This window comes from Callithrix jacchus, chromosome 7, assembly GCF_049354715.1.
Source record: "Callithrix jacchus isolate 240 chromosome 7, calJac240_pri, whole genome shotgun sequence".
Classification (NCBI taxonomy): domain Eukaryota; kingdom Metazoa; phylum Chordata; class Mammalia; order Primates; family Cebidae; genus Callithrix; species Callithrix jacchus.
Window position 1 is genome coordinate 102367941 of NC_133508.1, and position 7408 is coordinate 102375348.

At 45.9% G+C, this 7408-nt stretch overlaps 1 pseudogene; it reads right to left on the reverse strand.

The window, feature by feature from the left end:
- Positions 1-809: 809 nt before the first annotated feature.
- Positions 810-1005, reverse strand: LOC108592752 (guanine nucleotide-binding protein G(I)/G(S)/G(O) subunit gamma-5 pseudogene; annotated as a pseudogene).
- Between the last annotated feature and the right edge of the window lie 6403 nt (positions 1006-7408).

Here is a 7408-nt window from a genome sequence, read left to right on the forward strand (position 1 = left end):
GAAGGTCTTGATCTCTTGACCTTGTGATCCGCCCACCTTGGCCTCCCAAAGTGCTGATTACAGGCATGAGCCACTGCACCTAGCTGAACAATTGATTTTAAATCTCCTTTTTTTTTTTTTCCAATGATGTGGTCAATTTTAGAATAAGTGCAATGTGGTGCTTAGTTCTCCTCCTTTTAAGACCAAAAATGTAACCACAGCTGAATAGACCCTTTCACCAAGCAATATGTCTGCCTGTCTGACTCATTCAGATTCCAAAGAGAACTACTGACAAGTTCATCTATGTTACCATTCACTGACCTATTCATTCTCCCTTTTCTTCCCCCCAAAAATCTATTTTTCCACCATAGCCTGTTTTGCTAAGATGATATATAACTTTCTGAACCCTACCGGGAGGCTGGGTAATCAATGTGTGATTCTTTCTGTGTACCTGTTAATAAAATATGCATGCTTTTTCTCCAATTAATTTGTCTTCAGTGAATTGATTTTTCAGGGAAACTTCAGAGAGCAAAGAAGTATTTCCCTTGGCCCCTACGGTAAAATTTAAAAATAATTTCTAATATATTTTTTTAACTTTCATACTAAGTTTTATTGTATGCTGCTGCCAGTGTATATAAAACAATTACCCTTGTGAAACAGAAATTCATGAAAATTCAGAGAGGTAGATGTTAAGGACTGACAGAAGTGGAAATTTGTATATTATGGCACATGTGTTACAGGGATAAGCTTTTGTACAGGCTTCAAATGGAGCTCTCTTGAATATTCACTGGATATAAGTGGTTTGGGAAACCTTAGAAAGATTTATTATACTACAAAAAGGAGCAGACTTTCTGGGGTCTGCAGGGATTATATTCCAGTCAGCAGAGGGTCATGTTGAGCATTCTGCAGACTGAATCGTTTCAAGTTTGCAGCTGCCTGGAAAACTTTTATGCAGTTGAGCCTGGCCTCCAGCCAGAGCTGCTAAACCACTTTCTTCATAGCTGCGACGCAGGAGGAGCCAGACATGGTACACGGGAGGACCTGGCCGATTTGTGGGTTGGTGGTTGTGGACTATGGGTCAGCAGGGTCAGACAACTGAGCGGTGCATGGCAGGGGGAATAATTTTAAAATATTTTTATAATTAAGCTGGGTGTGGTTCCTAATGCCTGTAATCCCAATACTTTGGGAGGTCAAGGCAGGTGGATCACCTGAGGTCAGGAGTTTTAGATCAGCCAGACTAATATGGTGAAATCCCGTCTCTACTAAAAATACAAAAATTAGGCTGGGAATGGTGGCTCACATCTGTAATCCCTGCACTTTGGGAGGCTGAGGAAGGTGGATCACTTGAGGTCAGGAATTCGAGACAAGTCTGGGCAACATGGTGAAACCCCATCTTTACTAAAGATACAATGGCAGGCATCTGTAATCCCTGCTACTCAGGAGGCTGAGGCGGGAGAATTGCTTGAACCCAGGAGCTAGCGGTAGCAGTGAGCTGAGATGGCGCCACTGCACTCCAGCTTGGGCAATAGAGCAAGACTCTGTCTCAAACATAAACAAACAAAAATCATAATACAAATACAAAAATTAGCTGGGTTTGGTGGCATACACCTATATTCCCAGCTATTCAGGAGACCAAGAAACAATTATTTGAGCCCAGGAGGTGGAGGTAACAAAAGCTGAGATCGTGCCACTACACTCCAGCCTGGGCAATAGAGTGAGACTGTGTCTCCAATATAAATAAAATAAAATAATAGAAACACAATACAAAAACTAGCTGGGTGTGGTGGCATGTGCCTATATTCTCAGCTACTCGAGAGGCTGAAACAGGTGAATTGCTTGAACCTGGGAGGTGGAAGTTGCAGTGAGCTGAGATTGTGCCACTGCACTCCAGCTTGGGCAACAGAGAAAGACTCCATGTCAAAAAAATTTTTTTTTAGATTATTATATCTCTATTTATCTATCTGTATCTTAGGATTTCCCTGGCACATAGTAATTACTCAATAAATGCGAATTATCATCTTCTTCCCTTAACAGAAGCCCAAACGTAGAAGTCTCTCCTAAATTGGATCCCCTTTCCTTACCCAGTCTTGAGGAGCTAAGCTTGGACAGAATAAACTCAGCATTCAGTTTCAGCCCCTTCATCCAGTTGAAGCCGGAAAAAAGCTGTATTTCCTCTGGCAGCTAACTTTGCACAGAGGAAAGACACACCCAAACACATCTGATCTCCAGGCATGCCTACAAATCCCAAGGCAGCTTCTAGGAGGAATTCTGCTATTGATTGTGGTTGGGAAGATGGAGTGAAGCATGTGAATGACACAGTCCTGTCCATCCCCACTACCAGATGTACAAATTGAAGCAAAGTTTTGAGCAAGACATCATCATTGTATTATTAAGTTTGGGGGAAGAGCATAAGAGATTGTTAAACTGCTTTCTAGTTTCCAGGTGAAAAGACCAAGATTGGGAGTTCCACATCTTCTTGAGAGCCTGCCTCTAGCATATACTGTTGTTCTAGGAATGCTTTGTAAAGTCTGTTGCTCATGGAGAATAGTGGGCCATACTAGGTAAACTTAGAAGACTACTGATTTCTTTCCTCCTAGTTTTCTTTCTTTCTTTTTTTTTTTTTTGAGATGGAGTTTCGCTCTTGTTACCCAGGCTGGAGTGCAATGGCGTGATCTTGGCTCACCGCAACCTCCGCCTCCTGGGTTCAGGCAATTCTCCTGCCTCAGCCTCCCGAGTAGCTGGGATTACAGGCAAGCGCCACTATACCCAGCTAATTTTTTGTATTTTTAGTAGAGACGGGGTTTCACGATGTTGACCAGGATGGTCCCGATCTCTTGACCTCATGATCCACCCTCCTCGGCCTCCCAAAGTGCTGGGATTACAGGTGTGAGCCACTGCGCCTGGCCTAGTTTTCTTTTTTTAACAGCTTGGGAGCTTTTTTGTTTTCTTTTTATCTGGGAGAGCAGGGTTGTAAAATAAGTGCTGCTGCCTTTTCAAACCTTGTTAAGATATTATAGGTTAAGAACCATGTGGGCTGGTAAAACCAGGGCTTAGATTATTCTTTCACTTGTAAGAATGTATTATGGTCACAAATAATACCATGTTAGTCCTTTATACACCATCTATTCTTCTTTCAACACAATCTTTTGGCTTTTTGAGTATTTATTGAGTGCCTACAGGGAGAAAGGAACAGCACATGCTGGGACAGATATCTTATTATTTCTTCCCATGATTTTCCATTTTCTTTTCTGAATCTTTGCGCATATAAGCCACAAGCTTTTCTGTTGTCTTTCCAGAGAAGCTTCACAGAAGGCAAAGAGAGACATATCTCTATCCACTCATTCATGCAGCAGTCTGTCTTTTAACAATGTTTGCTTAATATTCTCCATGTGCTGCGTTTTTACTAAGCTGTGTGGAAGCCATGGTGAAACAGATAAAGCCACTATGTTAAAGGAGCACATAGAGTCTTCATCAAATACAACAGAAATAAACATGAAATTATGACAGATGACAATGATGGAGAGATGTGATACCTGGAACAACGGTGGGTTGAATTTAGAGGTAAGGTCAGTGTCGTGCCTGTGAACTGTAGTTCAGGTGATATTTTTAATCCTAGCATTAAAAAAATCTGGTAAGTCAAATTTCACAGGTATACTTTGAGGTACATTAAATTATGTGCAATGTATTATCGATAGTGCAGGAGATAATTTGATGTGGTACTAGAAATGATTCAAGGTGTTATGTGTTCTGGGGCCCAGTGTGGTGGCTCACACCTTTAATCCCAGAACTTTGGGAGTCCGAGGCGGGTGAAATAGCTTGCACTCAGGAGTTTGAGGCCAGCCTGGGCAACATGGCAAGACCCGGTCTCTACTAAAAATACACACAAAAAAATCGCTGGGTGTGATGGTGCGTGCCTATAGTCCCAGTTATTTGGGAGGCTGAGGTGAGAGGCTTGCTTGAGTGTGGGAGGCAGATACTGCAGTGAGGCAAGATCACCCCACTGCACCCCAGTTTGAGTGACAGAGCCAGACTCCATATAAAAAAAATTGGCTGGGCACGGTGGCTTACACTTGTAATCCCAGAACTTTGGGAGGCTGAGGCAGGCAGATCATCTGAGGTTGAGAGTTTGAGACCAGCCTGACCAACAAGGAGAAACCCAGTCTCTACTAAAAATATGAAAAATCAGCTGGGCATGGTGGCACATGCCTGTAATTCCAGCTACTTGGGAGGCTGAGGCAGCAGAATCACTTGAAACCAGGAAGCAGATGTTGTGGAGAGCCGAGATCGCACCATTGCACTCTGGCTGAGGCAACAAGAGCAAAACTAAGTCTAAAAAAAAGACAAAAACGGGGGCTGGTAGCGGTGGCTCACGCCTGTAATCCCAGCAATTTGGGAGGCCAAGGTGGGTGGATTACCTGAGGTCAGGAGTTTGAGACCAGCCTGGCAACATGGTGAGAGCCCGTCTCTACTAAAAATACAAAAAAATAGCTGGGCGTGGTGGTGGGTGCTTGTAATCCCGGCTATTTGGGAGACTGAGGCAGGAAAAGTGTGTGAACCTGGGAGGCAGAGGTTGCGATAGCACCACTGCACTCCAGCCTGGGCAACAAGAATGAAACTTTGTCTCAAAAAAACAATGTTAATTTGAATATTAAGAAAATATTCTCTGTCTTATTTGGAGCCATATGATTTCAGTTAAGTAGAGAGTCTCATTTAGTTGCTGCATGTCTTTTTTTTTTTTTTTTTTAATGTCTGTGTGTGTGTGTGTGTGTGTGTGTGAGAGAGAAAGAGAGATGAGTCTCGTTTGGTCACCCAGACTGGAATGCAGTGGCGCCATCTCGGCTCACTCCAACCTCCCGGGTTCAAGCAATTCTCCTGCCTCAGCCTCCTGAGTAGCTGAGATAACAGGCATGTGCCACCATGCCAGCTACTTTTTGTACTTTTAGTAGAGATGGGATTTCACCATGTTGATCAGGCTGGTCTATGAACTCCTGACATCTCATGTCTCAATGCTCTGTTCACCATGGCAGCGGTTTCCAAGGTGTGGTCTCCAGATCAACAACCTTAGCATCACCTGGGACCCTGCCAGAAATACCCACCTTCGATCCACTGAATCAAATTCTGTGCTAATGAAGCTCAACAACACGTTTCAACCTGCCTTCCAGGTGATTCTGATGCATGCTCACTTCTAAGAGCCACGCCAAAGAAGTATCTGCTACATATGCCCCTGCCCCCACACCCTCAAGCTTTTCTCCCTTTTTGTTCTCAGGCGAAGGATTGAAGGGGTTCAGTAACAGGTCTACAGCATACTGAGATTTATGTATCATTTATTTGAGACACAGTCTTGCTTTGTTGCGCAGGCTGGAGTGCAGTGGCCGATCTCAGCTCATTGCAATCTCCGCCTCCCATGTTCAAGCAAGCTCCTGCCTCAGCCTCCCGAGTAGCTGGGATTACAGGCATGCACCACCACAGTTGGCTAATCATTGTATTTTTAGTAGAGACAGGGTTTCACCATGTTAGACAGGCTAGTCCCAAACTCCTGGCTTCAAGTGATCCGCCCACCTTGGCCTCCCAAAGTGTTGGGATTACAGGCGTGAGCCACTGTGCCTGGCCACACTGAGACTTTTTTTTTTTTACTATGTTGCCCAGGCTGGAGTGCAATGGTGTGACCTCAACTTACCGCAGCCTTTCTCTTCCAGGTTCAAGCGATTCTCCTGCCTCAGCCCCCTGAGTAGCTGGGATTACAGGCATGCACCCACCACGCCCAGCTAATTTTGTATTTTTAGTAGATATGGGGTTTCTCCATGTTGGTCAGGCTGGTCCCCAACTCCTGACCTCAGGTGATCCACCCCCCTCGACCTCCCAAAGTCACACTGAAACATTTTAGAGGGAGATCAGTCTACGGAACAAACGCTGGCGTGGGGTTGGTGGCCTGGGTGTGCTGTCTGGCCAATTTTGTGCGTGGAATAAGCAGTGGGTAGAGGCTCTGGGTAACAGGAAACTCTGTCAGGCTCTGCCCTCCATGTCCCACCCTCTCCCTCAACAAAAAACAGCCAGGAATTGAGAGGAGGCTCTTCTCCACACCATCCCACTACTTCCGTCCCTCACCTTCTCTGAGCCCTGGGTGTTGGCGCTGGGAACTCTGCAATGGATATCCTAAAAGGCAGGCAGCCTGTGGAAAGAAGGCAGAGGAGAGGGCCCACAAAATGCAAAGGTGTCTCTGCAACCCTGCTAAAGATCTTTCTCTCTCTCTCTCTTTCTTTTCTCCTTCTTTCCTCTCTCTCTCCTTCCTTCTTCCCTTCTTTCTTTCTGACAGAGTTTCGCTCTTGTTGCCCGGGCTGTATGTAGCGCAACGGCCAATCTCGGCTCACCGCAACTTCCGCCACCAGGGTTCAAATGATTCTCCTGTCTCAGCCTCCCGAGTAGCTGGGATTCCAGGCATGCACCACTAAGCCCGACTATTTTTGTTTTTTAGTAGAGACGGGGTTTCTTCATGTTGGTCAGGCTGGTTTTGAACTCCCAACCTCAGGTGATGTGCCCACCTCAGCCTCCCAAAGTGCTAGGATTGCAGGCATGAGCCACCGCACCCGGCAGAAGATTTTTCACTTTATCCTGAATGGAAGACAGTATCTGAGGCCGAGAAATAACAGAAATTGATGTTCACTTTAGCAGTACTCCTGGCAACTGCACGGAAAATGGAATGGCACAGAAACTGTAGTCTTACGAGCAGCTATCTCATTAGTTTGGGTGGGAAATTAAAGGCTGTGAGCACAGATCTAACAGAATGTGGATTGGGATATGCAGGGGACGGTGGGGGGGGGGGCTGACAGATTCCATTTGAACTTAGTGAGTTATACGTCCAGCACAAAAATAACAGGCATGGAAGTCCTGGAATTATTTATCAACAAGGTCGCACAGGTGAGTGACATCCCCTTCTTCCCTGTTCCCCAAGGCACCTGGACTTTGGAGTCAGTCAGTCTTGGGTTCCAACCTCCCGCTAGGACGCAATTTCTTGAGAGCAGGATTCAATCTCTTGTTCTCCGCTAGATCCCAAGTGCCTAGAATATTTTCTGGCATATAGTAGGCACTCAATAAAAATTTGCCGAATGAATCGTTGAATGCATGGTCACACTCCTCGGCTGTAAACACAATGAAATCACCTAGTCGTGAACTTGGCGCACAGTAGGCGCTCAACAAGTTGTATTTTTCCCTCCCCTTGCAGTAGACCGCGGTCCCTAGGCGATCGGGGGGAAAAAAGGGGGTTTCTTTATCTTGTGCAGTCTGCACCTCACTTCACCCCGGCAGCCCTAGCTGGGTCGCGGGGAGCACGTGGGCCGGACAGGCTGGGTGGGAGGGGAGGAGAAAGAGGGGGCGGCGGCCGGCGGCTCGCGCGGAGACGGTCTCCCAGGCTTACGTAAGGCGCGAGTCCCGC